Source organism: Panthera leo, chromosome B4 (assembly GCF_018350215.1).
Source record: "Panthera leo isolate Ple1 chromosome B4, P.leo_Ple1_pat1.1, whole genome shotgun sequence".
NCBI lineage: Eukaryota > Metazoa > Chordata > Mammalia > Carnivora > Felidae > Panthera > Panthera leo.
The window spans coordinates 72,889,920-72,907,399 of NC_056685.1; the positions used below are offsets into that span (position 1 = coordinate 72,889,920).

At 38.8% G+C, this 17,480-nt stretch overlaps 1 protein-coding gene across 3 annotated transcripts in view; it reads right to left on the reverse strand.

Moving 5' to 3' along the window:
* The window catches only part of SCAF11 (SR-related CTD associated factor 11), a 67,810-nt gene extending 52,884 nt beyond the window's left edge, over positions 1 to 14,926 (reverse strand). For all 3 annotated transcript variants that reach the window (XM_042946311.1, XM_042946310.1, XM_042946308.1), the window contains exon 1: positions 14,838 to 14,926. The gene's annotated coding sequence lies outside the window, so the exon portion shown is untranslated. The remainder of the gene's footprint in view (positions 1 to 14,837) is intronic.
* Between the last annotated feature and the right edge of the window lie 2,554 nt (positions 14,927 to 17,480).

Consider the following 17,480-nt stretch of genomic DNA (forward strand, 5'->3'; position numbering starts at 1 on the left):
AGTCTCACAAACTCCAAACAGGATAATGATCATGCCTAGACATATCACAGTCAAACTGCTAAAAGTTACAAAGAAAAAAATCTTGCAAGCAGACTGAAAAAACAAGGAATTAATTATGAGAGGAAGGTGGGTTAATGATTTGAATAACTAGTGACATCTCATCATAAACTACATTTATCCAGGGCCAGTTGGCTGACTCAGTTGGAAGAGTATGTGACTCTTCATCTCGAGGTTTTAAGTTGGAGCCCAACATCAAGTGTAGAGATTACTTAAAAATAAAATCTTAAAAAAAAGAAAAAGAAAAGAAACTACATAGACCAGAGGAAGTGGAACAATATTCTTGAAGTGCTTAAAATAGAAAAGAACTGTAAACCTAGAATCCTCAATCTAGTGAAATCATCCTTAAATACAACATGAGAAACGACAAAAGAGCAACAGAAGTGATAAATATCTGGATAAATATAACTAACTATCCTCCTCTTGAATTCTTTAAAATGTTTGGCAATTAAAAGCAAACATCACAACACTTTCTAACAGAATTTCCAATGTATGTAAATGTAGCACAAGACAATTACAACATACAGAGAAAAGGGTAAAGGGACCTACAGGGTGATAAGATTTCTGTATTTCACCTGAAATGATAAAATACTGATTCTAAGGAAACTGTGAACAATAAATGGACATATTATAATCCTTAGAGTAATCATTAAAAAAGTGATATATAGGCAAAAACACAATTAAGATGGAATACTAAAAAATGTTCAAAGAATCCAAAGAAAGAGGTTACAGAAGAAAAGAGGGAACCAAAAAAATAAAATGGTAGAATTAAATCCAAATATATCAATAGTTAAAATATGTGAGATGCAGCGAAAGCATGACTGCATCAAAGGTCAGAAAAGGTCTCAAATCAATGACCTAAATTTCTATGTTAAAAAACTAAACTAAAATTAAATAAAAATGTATACAAAGCAGGCAGAAGGAAGGAAATAGAGTAGAAATCAATGAAATTGAAAACAGAAAAACAGAAAAATCAATGAAACCCAAACCCATTCTTTAGGGGAAAAAAATCAATAAAATTTAAACCTCTGGCGAAACTAAGCAGCATACCACTGAATAGCCCTAGTACTGTTTAAAGAAATTAAATCTAGTCCTCCCAAAACAGGAAATCCCTAGGCCCAGATAATTTCCCTGGTGAATTTTACTAAACATTTAAAGAAGCAATACCAGTTCAACACAATCTCCTCCAGAAAATGGAAAATAAATACTTCCCAACTACCCTGATACCAAAACCAAAGATAGTATAAGAAAGAACTGATAAACTAGATATAATCTAAATAAACAAACTATGGTGCATTCAGCCATACAATGGAATACTACTCAAACAAAATAAAAACAAAAACAGAAACAGAAAAAAGGAATGGACCAGAGCTTCACTCAGCAACTTGAATGAATCTTAAAGACAATATACTGAAAGAAGCCAGTCCCAAAAGGTCACAGACTACACAGTTGCATTATTATATGATATTCGCAAAAGGTAAAAACTGTAATGATAAAGAATTGTTATCAGTGGTCACCTGATAACAATTTGGGAAAGGTCTGAGAAAGGTTTAACTACAAAGATAGCATGAGGGAGCTTTTTGGAGGTAATGGAACCATTCTAAATCCTGACTCTGATGGTAGTAATACAAATACATGTGTTAAAAGTCACAGAACTACACACCCAAAAAAGATCAATTTTAACATATGTTAGTAAAATTTAAAATGTTTTAAAAGTAAAGACTAACATGAAAAAACAATTTTGGGCTAGAACATAAATTGTTAACATTTTTAACAAAGGTATGGCTTCACTGACACATTCATAGTCTGTCTTTCCAATGGTTCTATACTATCACCAACACAGAAGCCACCCACGGTTATATCACCACTGATAAGCTTGAGAGGAGGTATCTGAATGTTCTATTTCTGGTTCCTACATTTCTGCAACACTAAAAGATCGTGTATTCTATAGCCCATGGAGACAGAGAGATTAAAAGCAACAGGCACAATTTTACAACCCCACTAAATTCTTTTTTTTCCAGTTTTTCTTTTTTTTAATGTTTATTTTTGAGAGAAAGAGAGAGAGCAAGCAGGGGAGGGGTAGAGAGAGAGGGACAGAGGATCTGAAGCAGGCTCTGTGCTGACAGCAGAGCCCAATGCAAGGCTTGAACTCATGAACCACAAGATCATGACCTGAACCGAAGTCTGAGGCTTAACCAACTGAGCCACCCTGGCGCCCCACAACCCCACTAAATTCAAGGGCAGTGTTGTAGAAATAGATCAGTTCCAATACACTACTAATAGATCAGTTCCAATACCTGGTCAGTATGGAGCTGACCAGTTTTTCATTGTTTGGGGTAAGAAAGGCACTACAGTTCACTCCCCAATTGGGTTACACTCTTATGTGACAGGTGTCCACTCTATGAGAATACATCTATGATCCAATACTTTATTTCTTTTGAGAGACAGAGCATGCATACATGTGCGAGGTAGGGGCAGAGGGACAGGGAGAGACAGCATCTTAAGGAGGCTCCAAACACAGCACAGAGCCTGACACAGGGCTCTCTCACAACCATTAAATCATGCCCTGAGCTGAAATCAAGAGTCAGACACTTAACTGACTGAGCCACCCAGGCACCCCACAATACTTTATTTTAAAAAGAAAAACAAGGGGCACCTGGGTGGCTCAGTCAGTTAAGCGTCCGACTTTGGCTCAGGTCATGATCTCACAGTTTGTGGGTTCGAGCCCCGCGTCGGGCTCTGTGCTGACAGCTCAGAGCCTGGAGCCTGCTTCAGATTCTGTGTCTCTCCATCTCTTGGCCCCTCACCTGCTCATGCTCTATGTCTCTCTGTCTCTCAATAATAAATAAACGTTAAAAAAAAAATTAAAAAAACAAAAAACAAAAACAAAAAACAAGGGCTTTCTATGTGCATGGATACATTACCATAAAGAGTTTGATAAATCATATGAAAGGCTTCCACTATTTCTTCAAATGAGAAACATTATAGGGCAGTATCATCTTATGTCGTCCAATAATTTCAACATATATTCATGCAATTCTGTCATGGTTCTTAAGATCAAGTCCCACATTGGGCTCTGTGCTGAGAGTGTGGAGCCTGCTTGGGATTCTCTCTTCCTCTCCCATGCCCCTCCCTGCTTGTGCCTGCATGTGCTCTCTCTCAAAATAAATAAATAAACTTTAAAAAAAACTATTCAATATTTATGCAATTCTTCTTTAATAACTCCACCGCTGCTTAAGGTATGGTGGAGGGAACAGAAAGGGGAGCTGACTGCAATCTTCACTTGTCTTCAAGATTCTCCTCTCCATTTTTGCATCCCCATCTACTAAAACACAATAATATAACTAATTCAAGTGATAGAGGCAAACTTAGAGCTCTTACATTTTTGGTTTTTTTTTTATCAGTAATTCCTCAATGCCTATTATAGGTCCCTTGAGAAGAGTAACAAGTGTGGAAAAGCAGAGTTTACATTCAGAAGATTAAGTATTATGCCTATTAAAGACAAAAAAAAAAAAAAAAGAAGAAGAAGAAGAAGAGATTCATTTCAAATCAAACTTCCCAAGAGAACTATCCCAGGAGCCGTTGGGATCAACACCATACCCTCTCACAAGCAGAAAAGCCAAGAGAAGAAAGGCATCCTGGATGGAAGTACAGGAAGCAGAGGAAGAACTGGTATCTTTTTATCTTTTTTTCTAATCCAAAACAGAAACACTGTCAATTACATCTTTAACTTAATCCTTGTCCTATGTTAGAAAGACTCCCGACCCGAAACAGCAATCTTGGTCAACCCACATCCCAAAAACATATATAGCACAGGAAACACCTGCAAATAAAGAAACAAATCCTAAGAATTAAAGAAGAGGAATTAATGACAATAAGTGACTGCATACGAATGCTTGTTGCAGAAGAATGGAAATGGGATTTCATCTAAGACAACAGGGAAAAAAGGGACAATGTTCAAAACACTGCTTCTGAAATACTCCTCTGTTCTGTTTAAACAAAATTTTACCAACCTTACTTACATTATAGTTTCAACTCCAGAAATTAGTCTCTAATTTGTACAGATGCTAAATGTCTTGAGGAACTCTTTGGTTCCTCAAGAATTGTCACTCTCTAATACTTTCTAAATTGGTACAAATTGCTATAGTGAAACAAGTATTGAAAAAAAAAAAAAAAGCAATTGTTTGTGTAGTAAGCCAGACATTCACTCTCTCTTTACTCCAGCTCTGCCTATTATCTGAACTTCTTAAACTTGTTAGATAGTTATCTCAGATAAATACCATTTCATGTTACATAGGTATATAATCAATGTATTCTCAAATGAATATTTCACACATAACAAGGCATTACACAATCCTACTTCTATAAAACATTACTATTCTAATCTGGAAATACATGACTTACAATGAAAACTTACTTTAAAAATAAAAAAAGAAAGAACATTCTTTTACATTCACATCAGGCATGGGCAAATATTGGGATTCTTTCCTAATGTAATTTTATTATAAATGCTTCAAATGCCCCAGGAGCTGGACTTCTGGGTATGTTTTCCATACTATTTCTAGCTATTACATTCTGACATTTCCTAAGTTATCTCATTTAGCCTTTACAATATTTTGCAAAGACATCTCCATCTTATATACAATGAAATTCAGTAACTTGTCTAAGGTCACAAAGTCAGTTATAAGTAGTAGGATTGGAATTCACTAGCCCTTTGTCAGAAAAGAAAACAGATCTTAATCCAAGTCACTAGATATTAAAAGTATTAACACTTCAGTAATAAATGGAAGACAGAGGTTCTCAGGAGAGAAACAGTAGCTATAAAAAAATAGAGAAACAGGGGCGCCTGGGTGGCTCAGTCAGTTAAGCCTCCAACTTCAGCTCAGGTCATGATCTCTGTGCTGACGGCTCAGAGACTGGAGCCTGCTTTGGATTCTGATTCCATCTCCCTCTGCCCCTCTCCTGCTCAAGCTCTGTCTCTCTCTCAAACATAAACAAACATTAAGAAAAATTAAACTTAAAAAAACAGAGAAACAAATGGAAATTTTAGAAATGAAAAATACAGTATCTGAAATAAGATTTCAACAACAGACTGGAAATATAAAGGAACGAGTCAGTGAATGTGAGAAAGAAATGATCTAATCTGAAGAACAGAGAAGTGAAAGAGTGAAAGAAAATGAAGTCTCGGGGTCCTCTGGACAACATTCAAAGTTCTATTTTTGCCATTTGAGTTCTAGAAAAATGAGAGAAAGAGCGGTACATAAACAAATTTTTGCAGAAATAATTTCCAAAACCTTCCCAAATTTCAAAATTCACAAATTTTAGGACACACCGAATAGGATTAACTCAAAAGAAAGATAAACATGCTCAGACAAATCATAATCAACTGCAAAAAAAGTAAAGGTAAAAGAAAAAAAATATATTTAAAATAGAGAAACAGCATACAGAGGAAATTGATGATTCAAATTACTGCAAACTTCAGAAACAATGGGATCCAAGAAGCAGGACATGTTTAGTGCTAAAGAACTGTCAACCCAGAATTCTATATCTAATAAAGAAATCTATCAGAAATGAAAGTAGAAAGTTTTCAGCTAAGAAAAACAAAGAAAAAGCAAGGCTATTTTAAAACATATACTAAAGGAAATTCTGCAAGCTGAGGAGAAATGAGAGAAACTTGAAATTTCATTAACAAAGAACAAGAAAATAGTCAACAGCTAAAATAAGAGACTACTTTTCTCCTCTTAAGTTCTTTAAAAAACATATGATTACTGAAAGCAAAAATTACATTACTGTCTGGTGGATTTTCATTCCATATACATGTAATCATACAACTTTAACATAAAGGTCACTGGGGAAGTTGTCCGGCTTCTACATTCATTTTAAGTGGTAAAAATATTAACTCCACATAGATTGTGAATGTCTCAGTATACATATTATAATCCCTAGAGCAGCACTGTTCAACAGAAATACAATGTGAGCCACATACGTAATTTTAAATTTTCTAGTAGCCATATTTTAAAAGTTAAAATATCAATCTAGTATATTTTATTAACCCAATATGCTTAAATATTAACATCCAACATGTAACCAGTAAAAAAAAAAACTTATGAAATGAGACACTGTGTATTCTTTTTCTGGTAGAAGTCTTTGAAATCTGGTGTGTATTTTACATTTACAGCCTATGTCTCCATTCAAACTGGCCACATTTCTAGTTGTCAAGAGTAGGCCTAAAGCAACCACTAAAACATAATTTAAAGAGATACAGTCAGAAGGTCAATAGAAGAATTTAAAGTAGAATATTAAATATATTCACATAATTGAAAAAAGGGCAGGAAATGGGGAACAAAATAGTATATATCAATAATTACATGTAAATAACCTAAACACACTAAATAAAAGATCATCAGATTGGATTTTACAAAAACACTGAATTACATACTGTCTACTAGAAACTCAGTTGTTTTTTTTTAATTTTCTATTTGAGTATAGTTGACACACAATGTTACATTAGTTTCAGGTGTACAACAGTGATTCAACTTCTTTACATGTTATGCTGTGCTCACCCCAAGTATAGTTACTATCTGTCACCATACAATGTTATTAGAATATTACTATGTTCTCTATGCTGTGCCTTTTATTCCTGTGATTTACTCATTCCATAACTGAAAGCCCATATCTCCCACTCCCCTTTATCCATTTTACCTATCCTCCCACACTCCCCTTCCCTCTGGCAACCATCAGTTTGTTCTCTATATTTATAGGTCTGATTCTGCTTTTTAAGAAACTCACTTTAAATACAAAGACATAGGTCAAAATGAAAGAATGGAAAAAGATATACCATAGCAGTAGTCAAAGAAAGTTGGAGTGACTATACTAATATAAAATATATTTTAAATTTCTCTTAAGGGCTTGATTGGCTTTGTTTCTCCTTCATTCAATTTTAGTTTCATCTACTTCTGTAGCAGTTTTGAAAAAATAAAGCTATTTTCTGTTTCATGCATCTCCCTCATATTACTCATGTTGACATCTAAGAAACTGCACATGTACAACAGTCCTAAAGAAATATGGCCTTAATGCATTAAAGCTGTCCTATCTGAAGGCTCTTCTATGATAAGCTTTTCAGGTGAATGATAGCTTACAAATTTTGTAAGTTATTAATATTTATTCCCATTAGAACAATAATTTAAAGAAACAATTTTCTTGACAGGTGATCTAAGCATACAAAATAGTGTTACAAGTATATTTACCTTAACATCATTTATCATTTGTAAGCTGTTTCACTGATCCCAGAGAATTTTCAAGGCAGTGTTGCTGTGGCTGCTCTCTTTACTATTTATATTTGTTTTTGCTTACTTTAAGCTGCTGAACTACTACTTTGGCCAGGGTATTGAGCCTGGCATTGGAATACAAAGACAGATAAAGATACTATACCCCTTCCTGCTGCAAAAAGTAGAGCTGGAGAAATAGGATACAAAAGATGAACAACAGAATAGCATATGCTAAGTGCCAAATGTGAGCTACAGGCATTTTTCAGGACTAATTTAGTTAGAAAGAACTCATTTAGGACAGCAAAGGAGAATAATTATGGGCCAGAATGTAAATGGACTTAAAAGTTTAAGTCCAAGGCAGGACTTAAATTTTGTTCTGTAAAAAGCGAAAATCACTAAGGAAAAGTACACCTCTATCCCATTTATCTATTTTGACATGTTTAAAATGGGGGTTTTGAAAATAATGCAGCAGCAGGAAGTGGAAGAAGAAAGAAATGTATGGAAAACTACTTAGGAAAAAAATGGAAGAATACTGGGGAGCAATAAAGTAGGCCTGATTAGGAATAAGCCCCTCAAGGGCAAAGGCCATGTTTCATTCCCAGACCTAAGAGACACATAGATATCAACAAACCTGGATCACAAGATTATCGGTAGGGAAAATGCTCATCCAGCAATAAACTGTGACATGTCTTTGCACATTTAATACTCAAATACCAAACCTCAGTACATTTTAAAAATTAAAACCACCTGATATATCTTTGCACATTTAATCCTCAAAATACCATACTACAGTACATTTAAAATTTTTAAACACCACCAACATTGAACGTTAGTAACACTGCATTAAAAAGGTTTGAAAATCACTAAATGGAGTTAACTTAAGGGTATAAAACAACAGAGATGGAGATAGCTACTATTACCACTAGACTTAGGCAAATGTTACTTAAAAATTAAAATAGGTGAGGACACTATTAAGTCACCAATAAAAGGTGACAATCAGTATATGGGACAACTAGAATGCAAAGCTAGGTCGAATGGACTATTTATTTTATGTTTATATTTATTCTGATGTCTATTTATTTTTGAAAAAGAGACAGAGCGTGAGTGGGGGAGGGGCAGAGAGAGAGGAAGACACAGAATCTGAAGCAGGCTCCAGGCTCTGAGCTGTCAGCACAGAGCCTGATGCAGGGCTTGAACTCATGGACCATGAGACCATGACCTGAGCCAAAGTTGGACACTTAACTGTGACACCCAGGCGCCCCTCCAAAGAACTATTTTCACTTTACTGTCAAAATTACGTTAAGAAGATTCCCCTAAAAGTACATCTGAGAACTCTCGGATAAAAGGGAAAATAAGGAGGAAGATTAGTCTTATCGCTAACAGAGATGTGAGAGTCTCAAGAGGGTTTAAATTTTAAAGTGAGAACATATCTGATCATAATTTTCATTAAAAGTTTTGGTGTGATAATCTTTTATAGAAACAATAAGTACAATCTTTAAGAAACATATCTGTATGTTGGTTTTCTCCCTGGAGGTGTTGGGAGTCCACATTAATGAGCAAGGTGTCCATATGTAGGATGGTGAGGAAGCCCAGAGTGAGGTACTAGATAGAAGTCAAGCAGAATGGTGACATCCTCAGTATGAACTATCTGAGGAGCCTAGAGTGAGGAATGCATCTTGGCACAAGAAATCAGAGCCTAAGAAGAGTGAAAATGATATTCACAGGAGAGAAAGCAGCAGTGGCAACAGAAATTTGGCTACATTTTGGTGACTGATCCCAAGGATATTGGGAATCAGGTTTCTCCTTGTAAGAGAAGAGAGTTATAAATTTGGAAAGGGAGAAAACAAGAACAAATGCTAGAAAACAAACACGTTTTGAAATTGGAAAAATTGGTACCAGCTCATGGTTTTCTATATACAGACACAGAAATATATACATCACCCAAATCTAGGTTTTCTAAATACCTTTCACTGAAAGAAACCACTCCTTGGAGAAACAGCTGATTCTATGGCTACAGCAGGGAAAGTATGTACAAGGTGAACCTGGGACATTTCCTTGCATCAAACGGTAAGGAAGTGCTCAAAGCAAGTCAAAACACAGAAACTAGCTGGAAGGGGCTTTCAGTAGCCAAACTGGGATATTTTGAGAATAAATAGCAAATGTGATAAAGATTTATAAAGTTTCAAAATACTTCTCCACAAAATACTTATTAATTACTAAGAGAAGGGGGGAAAAACTTTAGTGAAGAAGCTTGGGAGAATTCATCTAACTCAAGTGATCAAAGTGTACATCATCAGCGATGGCACAAACTGAAATCATATGCCATAGGATAGGATGCAATGAGAACACACAACATCATTACTGAGACACTCTTGCCAAAAAACACAATTTGAATCCAACCATGAGGAAATATCAGGCAAATCTAAATCGAGGGACATCTAACAACAAAACTAACCTGTAATCTCTTGAAGTGTCAAGGTCATGAAAATCAAGAAAAATCTGAGGGATTGTTCTAAGTTGAAGGAGTATAAAAGGACATTACAATTAAATGCAATACAGAATTCTGAACTGGATCCTCCTGTTTACAAATGAAATTACTGTGGAAACTGACAAAACCTGAGCAAGGTCTGAGAGTTAGATTGTAGTAATATAGTGATGTTAATCTCCTTATTTTGATATATTTTATGTAAAAGAAAGTCTTTATCTTTGGGGTGATGAGAAGGCATCGGCAGCTTACTCTCAAATGGCTAAAGGTTTTAAAAAACTTCTTTGTATTGTACTTGGGACTGAAGCAGGATGGGTGTCTGCAACTTATTCTCAAATGGTTCAGAGGAAGAAAGTTCTTTGTATTTTACTTGGAACTTTTCTGAAAAGTTTGAAATTGTTTTAAAAAAAGAAAAAGATTATCTACAATATTCATTTATAGTACCTAAAACTAGCATATAAGTAAAATGGTACTCCCTCCAAATGAAGAATATGTGTTTGCACCTCTTCTTATTGTAAGTAAAGACTCTGCTTTATTATTTATGGGATTCTCAATGACCCACTATATATACCCACTGTCGAATACAGTAACCACTATTTTGTTCCTCGGTCCCACTGGCCATATTTCAAATTTCAACATTTCAAATGCTCAACAGCCACATTAGCTACTGTATTGGCAGCAGACACACAGTATTTCTATCATCACAGAAAAGTCTACTACTAGACAGCACTGACCTAGAGTTTGAGAGGCCAACTAATATAATGAGTAACTAAAGGCCCAAGAGTCAGATGGAGTGGAGTATTTCTTAGCAAGTCATTAAACTTCTCTAGAGCTTCAGACTCCTTTCTGTAAAATGGATTAATACACCCAACATTTCAAGGCTACTGAAAAGATCAAACGAAAATTTATGTAAAATGTCTAAAACAGAGTGATTGGCACATAGCAAATATTTAACAAACATTAGGTCTCTTCTGTAATGTGGGCAGATAATTTCTTAACCTTTGATATCAGTACTTTTACATCTAGTTAAGCAATTACAGGAGCATCAGTTTGAAAATAAGAAGTTTACTATCCGGCTTATTAAAAAGGCCAATGAGCTTCATATTGGTAAATTCAATGAAAAATCTTAAGCTCTTACATTACTCAACTCTCATCAACACTTGACCCTACTGATTACTCTCCCCTTGAAATACTCTCTTCCTTTGGTTTCTACAATACCACACTCAACTCATACTTATTTGACCTTCACAGTATTCTTTGGGAGCTTACATTCCTTCCTCAAACTTTTTATATTAGGGGCCACTGTGATTCCATTCTAGTTATATTCCCTCCCTTAGACAATTAATTCCACCTATAGTTTCAACTACTTATATAAATGACTTCAATTTTCTATTTCCAGCTGATACCTCTCTTCTGAAATTTAGAACCATATTATCTAACTGCCTATAAAAATTTCCACCAGAGGTTCCTTAAATACAGTATGTCAGAATCAAAAGAACCTTGGTCCTTATGTGGTATCACCTTCCACCCAGCTGTTTACCTCTGAAATTTCTATCTCCCTCACTTTGGATCCATCAACAGAGGGCTGGTGACTACAAATTTCATTCACTTTTGCCCACCTCCAAATCAAGCTATCCTCATCTCTTCTGGACACTACTATAAGAGTCTTAACTAATTTTCCCACATCCACTCTTGCTGCTTCTCCTCCCTTTCAAAACCCATCACCATAATCATAATTCTGCTTTCTGTAACTACCAAAAATAAGTATAATTTGGCTTCTAAAAGACAGCATTTTAAACAGTAAGATAGTTATACCACTCTACCCTTAGCAAAGTATTCTTAGTTCCTTCTATACCCTGATAAATCAGTTCCAAGGTCACATTCTGTCATCCTCTACTTTAAAAATATGTCCCCTGATCTGAACGTAAATCATGGATAAAAGTAACTTAGCAGTTTATGCAAAAGACTGCATAAAGTTTCAAACCACAATTACTATTTTTATTGCTTTAATGTCTCCAGCTGAAAGCAGGTTAATCTATTAAATATTTACTAAGCACCTACTATGTGCCAGGCATTGTTCAGGTGTTTGGGGACAAAACAATGACCCAAAGTGACAAATCCCCTATTCCCACAGAACTTGCATTAAAGCGAAGAAGAAATACAATAAATTTAAGATAATAAATTATACAGTATATTAGAAATTGATAAATGCTATGGAGAAAATCTGGCTTAAAAAGTGGTAGGAAACATGGGAAGGTCTGCTGTCTTACAGAGTAGTCAGAGAAAACTCTCAGTAGCATAGTGGAAGGTGACTGGACAAAGTGAGGTAATCAAATCAGAGAGGAAGAGGAGACGCGAAACACTCAGAGCCTGGTAGACCATAAGTACTATGCGTTTTACTATGACTGAGAAGGGAAGCCATTTGAAAAGAGAAGTGACATGATTTGACAAGTTTCATCAGGATCACTCTGGCTGTTGAGTGTTAAACATCATAGGTAAACAGAAGTCATAGTGAGACTTTTTCGGAAACTATTTTGCAAGTGAGATATGATGGTGTTGTTTTTATATTTGTAAAACTTTATGTACCTAAGTACTAGAAAGAACAAAGTCACAACTTTAAAAAAAGACAACAATGACAACACAAAAATGAATCTTGGGAACACCAAGATTTTAACTCTGAGCTCTACTCAGTACTAATACCAGTTAGTACAATTCAGATGCAAGATAAGGTGCAAAGCTATTCATTTATTCTTTCGGACAGAGACCATAATTAACAATTTAGGTTTTGAGCCTCTTTATTTCACTGCACTAGGTAAGTCAAGATCCAATCTACATCACTAAAACACCAGGATAGATGGTGGCAGAGCTTCCTAATGGGAAGTTCCAATGAAAATTATTCTAAGGTTGACTCTTTTTATTACCTCTACATATGCCAGTCTCTTTAGTTAGGTTTTACAACCACCTCTCACTGGTGTACCTAAAAAGTTCAGTAATAAGTCAATGAGTAGTATGATACTGTACTCTCCTCCTACTAAAACATGCTACTAATGGTGGATCAACAACATCATGTAACTGCACTGTTTCATCCTATCTCTAGTTAATAGCACAGCTTTTCAGGAAAAATGCCTAGCCACACTGCCTCGTGCCCAAAAAATAATGCGGAAGCTGAGTGACCCCTGAAAAATTTCGATTTTAACTCATGGACTCCAATAACAGCACATAAAGATGTACCCCAAAAAACACCCTTAAGATTTTCTCCATGACACGTTTCAGGCAGCATATTTACAAACAATTTTCTATTCTTTTCTACAGTTTTATACCCTCATGACATACTGAACAATGTTTTTGCAGTGTGAGTACACAAGGAGTAAGCAAACGACCAAATCTTAGCCCACCAAAAATCTTAAAATGTACTCAAATTCTCTGGTAAAAAGGTCACCATCTGAAGTAAAACTGAATGATTATAAACATATTTGCAAGCACTGAAAAATATTACAATGAAAAAGCGGCAGCTACAGTAAGAATTACAAATTTGAAAACCCATGTTGCATAAACACAATATGAAGTAGATTCAGATTATCCTTAAGAGAATAAAACAAAAAAAATCCAAAGACAATTTCAAAATTTCATCTGCCCAATAAAACAACAAAAAAATAAAAGTCCCACAAGCTTTTTACTGCAGCTCTTAACCAATAGCAAAGAGGTGAGATGATTAAGCTAACTGCCAAAGAAATAGGAAGGAGAAAGCAATGGTCTGGAAAGAGACTTGATTCTTATCAAAATTTTAATACAATTACCAATAAAATTCAAAAACAGCAATTATTTAAGAATGTTTTGCCTTCAATATTCTGCTGAGGTAAGTAGTCCTATGCTTGAGTTAACTTTTAAAATGAAAATTACATCTATTAATATGCGTTTTCCGTAATTCAATGAAAATTCACAAACTGGGAAAATTTAACATCACCATCTACCAGCCAAACATTAAAAACTTTTCGATCAGTTTTGCTTAAATATCTCAGTTCACTGTTGGTATGATAAAAGATGTTAATTAAAACGTAATCCAATATTAATGATAATCACTCAACTCGTAGACGCTGTCAGAAATACGCTACAGAAATACGCTGGGGGTATTTTACAATTCACAACATTTGAATCTCTGAGTGTTTTCATCAACTACTTAAACCAGGTGTTTACTTTTAAAACAATTTTTCAAAATGCATATGGGTGCGAAGACAGCCAGCAATCTGTAAGAAACGTCTTCGATGGTTCAAAATTCCTAGGTGAGACGAGGAGCGACTCATTAAGCTAAGTTTAGATCCGGCCCTTTTGTGGTCAGCCCAGGAAAAGGGTTTAAAAATTGGGGGGGGGGGGGGGGGGGGAGAACAGTTCGAAATTCAGGACGTGGGGTAAACGCCGATGCCTAGCAGCACCGGCTCTTCCCTATTCGCGCACTGAGAGGTCACGACGTAGTAAAGTTTGGTTTCACAAGCGGGCTTGGACACTATTGACAAAAGCAAAGTCTTCCAAGTAAAGCGAACTTGGGGGTCGGAGAGCGCCCGGAAGCCCAGCCAGACACGTTTCCACCGCAGGGAGGGGGTGCCTGTGTGGCGACTCGGTCGTGGAACCTCTAGCCTCAACATCCCCCCACCACCACCGCCACCACCGGACCCCGCACCCGGCAGGGGACAAGCTTCGCCGGCTGAAGCGGCGGGGAGGCGGGTAGGCCACAAGGAGGAAATGGGACAGAGTGTGGACTGTGAGGCGGCGGCGGCCGAAGCGGGGCCTCCCTCGCGGGGTAGCGAGAAGGAAGGGGGGCCCTCCCCGCCGCAGCTTCCCCTGCCTCGAGAGGCAGCTCCAACTTTCCTCCAAGCGCAGGACGCCGCCTGGGCCGCGCGCGATTCCGAAACTTTGTCCGCCCTCCTGTCGCCCCGGGCCCGCTCCTCCGCTCTGCGCCGCCCCGTAACAGCCCCCACTTCGCCCGGACAGCCGCCTGAGCCCATCCGCCCCCGGGGTCGGCCCGTGTTTACCTCAGGCCGAGGTCGAGGCGCTTGCTCCGGCGGCGGCGGCGGCCCCACTGCAGGTCCCTAGGTCCCCGTCACGACGCCAAGTTCCCCAACATGGACTCCTTCGTCCGCTTTGAGTTGTTCCGGGGGCCGCTGGAGCGCCGGCTCTACCGGCCGGGTCGGGAGGTGGCGGCGGAGCAAGGAGCGGACCCGGGCTGCGCTGCTCCGCGCGACTTGCGCCACCGCTGCTCCCCCTCCCCCCGCCTTGTCTGGCCTCCTCCCTCCCCTCCCCGCGCGTGCCCTCCCCCTTTCTCCCCCTTCGCTCCGCTCCGCTCAGCCGCGCCGCCACATGTCGGCGCGCTACGGTGACGACGGCGGCAGCAGCACCCGCAGCCCTCTCCCTACTCGCTTGTTGGGCCCTGCGCGTACCGCTGCAGCGCTCAACCGGACCACTGGGGGGCGCTGGCAAACCACCCTTAGCGACGAGGAACGTGGCGGGCGGAGTGACGTCACGCGGCCTGAGAGCGGGAGGGAAGACGGCAGCGAGTGGCGCGGGCTTCTGGGAAACGTCTTCCGCAGGCTGTCATCCTCCCACTCGGCGGAATCTGCGCAGGCGCAGTGTGTAAGGCGCTCGAGTTGGCGCTGCTTTGGCGGCGCAGTCGGCTAAGACGCCGTGGACAATGAAGGAAGCCCTTGGGGACCTGGACGTGAGATGGTTTGCGTGGCTTTTGCTACCCTATCTTTATGGTAATCTGATATTGAAGAATGCTATTATGTTGTTTGGCGGTGGATTGAGTTTTCACCCAGCACCGTTGCCCACCTAAAATACACCCTACAGGGAGGTTGAAGTGTCCCTAATTTGTAAACCCAAACTCTTTTTTCTTCCTGGCGGGCATTTAAAAAATGCCTAGGGGAAAGGTTCTCCCTGTGGCTCATCGAGCCTAGGATATCCCCTTATCTTAATTCCCACAACGAAAAATTAAAAACTTGATTGTGATTAGAGGACCTCCACTTTGTGGTCAGACAATGACGTGATCATTCAATAATTTGTCGGGACCTGCGACGTGGAACATGTGTGCCTTGTTTATTTCCCGTCGGGTCGTTAGATCTTTGGTTTTACCTCAGAAACACCTTTACACTTTTTCAAAGCCACTGACTTCAACCTCGTAGTTTGGCGTACAGTTTCTGCACGCCCCTGACTGCTCTTCCCGCGCCGGCATCCACCCCTCTTCTTCCAGGTGGCCCTTCCAGTCCGGGGCCCCCGCCGTCGTCCAGCTAACAGCTCCCGCGGGAGGCGGCCAACATGGTTTACCCCAGGTCCCAGTCACATCCAGCCTTGCGGCTCGCATCTTTCCCTGCTGCCAGCCCCCTTCCCTTTCTGTGCGCAGTGCGCTTCCCTAACCACGCCAAGCCTTGCCCAGAATGACAATCCTCCCCGCTTTCTCGATGCCCCGCCGGCTGGCCACTTCGCCGCCCTCGCCCAAACCAGGCCAGTTGCCGTGTCCTCCCCACCCCCCAGCTCCCCGTACTGTGAGGTCGCTTCTATGGCACCGTCATCCTATGCACCGTGTTCGGTCTGCTCCGTGTCTGCCCCACACTGCCAATGTCTTACCACTTTCACAACAACAGCTCCTGGCACAGTGCCTGTCACTCGGTAAGAACTTGGTAAATATTGCTGGAGGAATATATGAATAGCAGCCTTGTGTCTGTTTCAAAGTCTTTGGAGTTTTACAATGATACAAGGTTTGGGGATTTTGATGGGCTTCGCTGTTTGAAAAATTTGAGGGAACCATGATCTAGAGGAGTTAAAATGGTTTTTTCTGATGGTAGAACAAAATTTTTATCAAACGCCTTTCCCTGTCACTATTCTACAAGCACTGTAATGAGCCATCCAACAGAATTAGGGTGTAGCTTTGTCACGTACACATGCACATCTTCAACTGAGAGAATGCGACCCCCCCCCCCAGGAGTGTAACTTCAGATGGAGACTAATGGGGCAACATTCTTCTGTAGGTATTTTGTGAAAATATATTTATTTGTTAAGAAAGTGTTCGTCCTTAAGTTTAATTAAAGGTTAAATGATAATATCTGCCAATAGAAAACTATAAAAAAAACAATAGCACTATACCATTTCAGCAAAACTAAGCAATATGAATTGGGGTTTTTTTTCCCCTCCTGGGGCCATTTCCTCTTTATCATTTTATTTTCATCATGATAAGTGTACTCATTAATCCCTACCCACCTCCCCTCTGGTAACAATCAGTGCTCTATACTTAAGAGTCTGTTTCTTGGTTTGTCTCTTTCTCTATGCTCTTTTGTTTTGTGTCTTAAATTCTACATTTGAATGATATCAAATGGTCTCTGTCTTTCTCTGACTTATTTCATTCTTTTTTATGGTTGAATAATATTCCGTCGTACATATATATACCACATTTTCTTTATCCACTCATCCAGCAGTGGACACTTAGGCTACTTCCATAGTTTGGCAATGGTAATGATGCTGCAGTAAACATAGGGGTGCATTTATCCCTTTAAATTAGTGGTTTTGTATTTTGGGGGTAAATACCCAGTAGTGCAATTCCTGGATCGTAGGGTAGTTCCATTTTTAATTTTTTGAGTAAGCGCCATACTGAACAACATGAATCTTTTGATCTATTTATTCTCTAG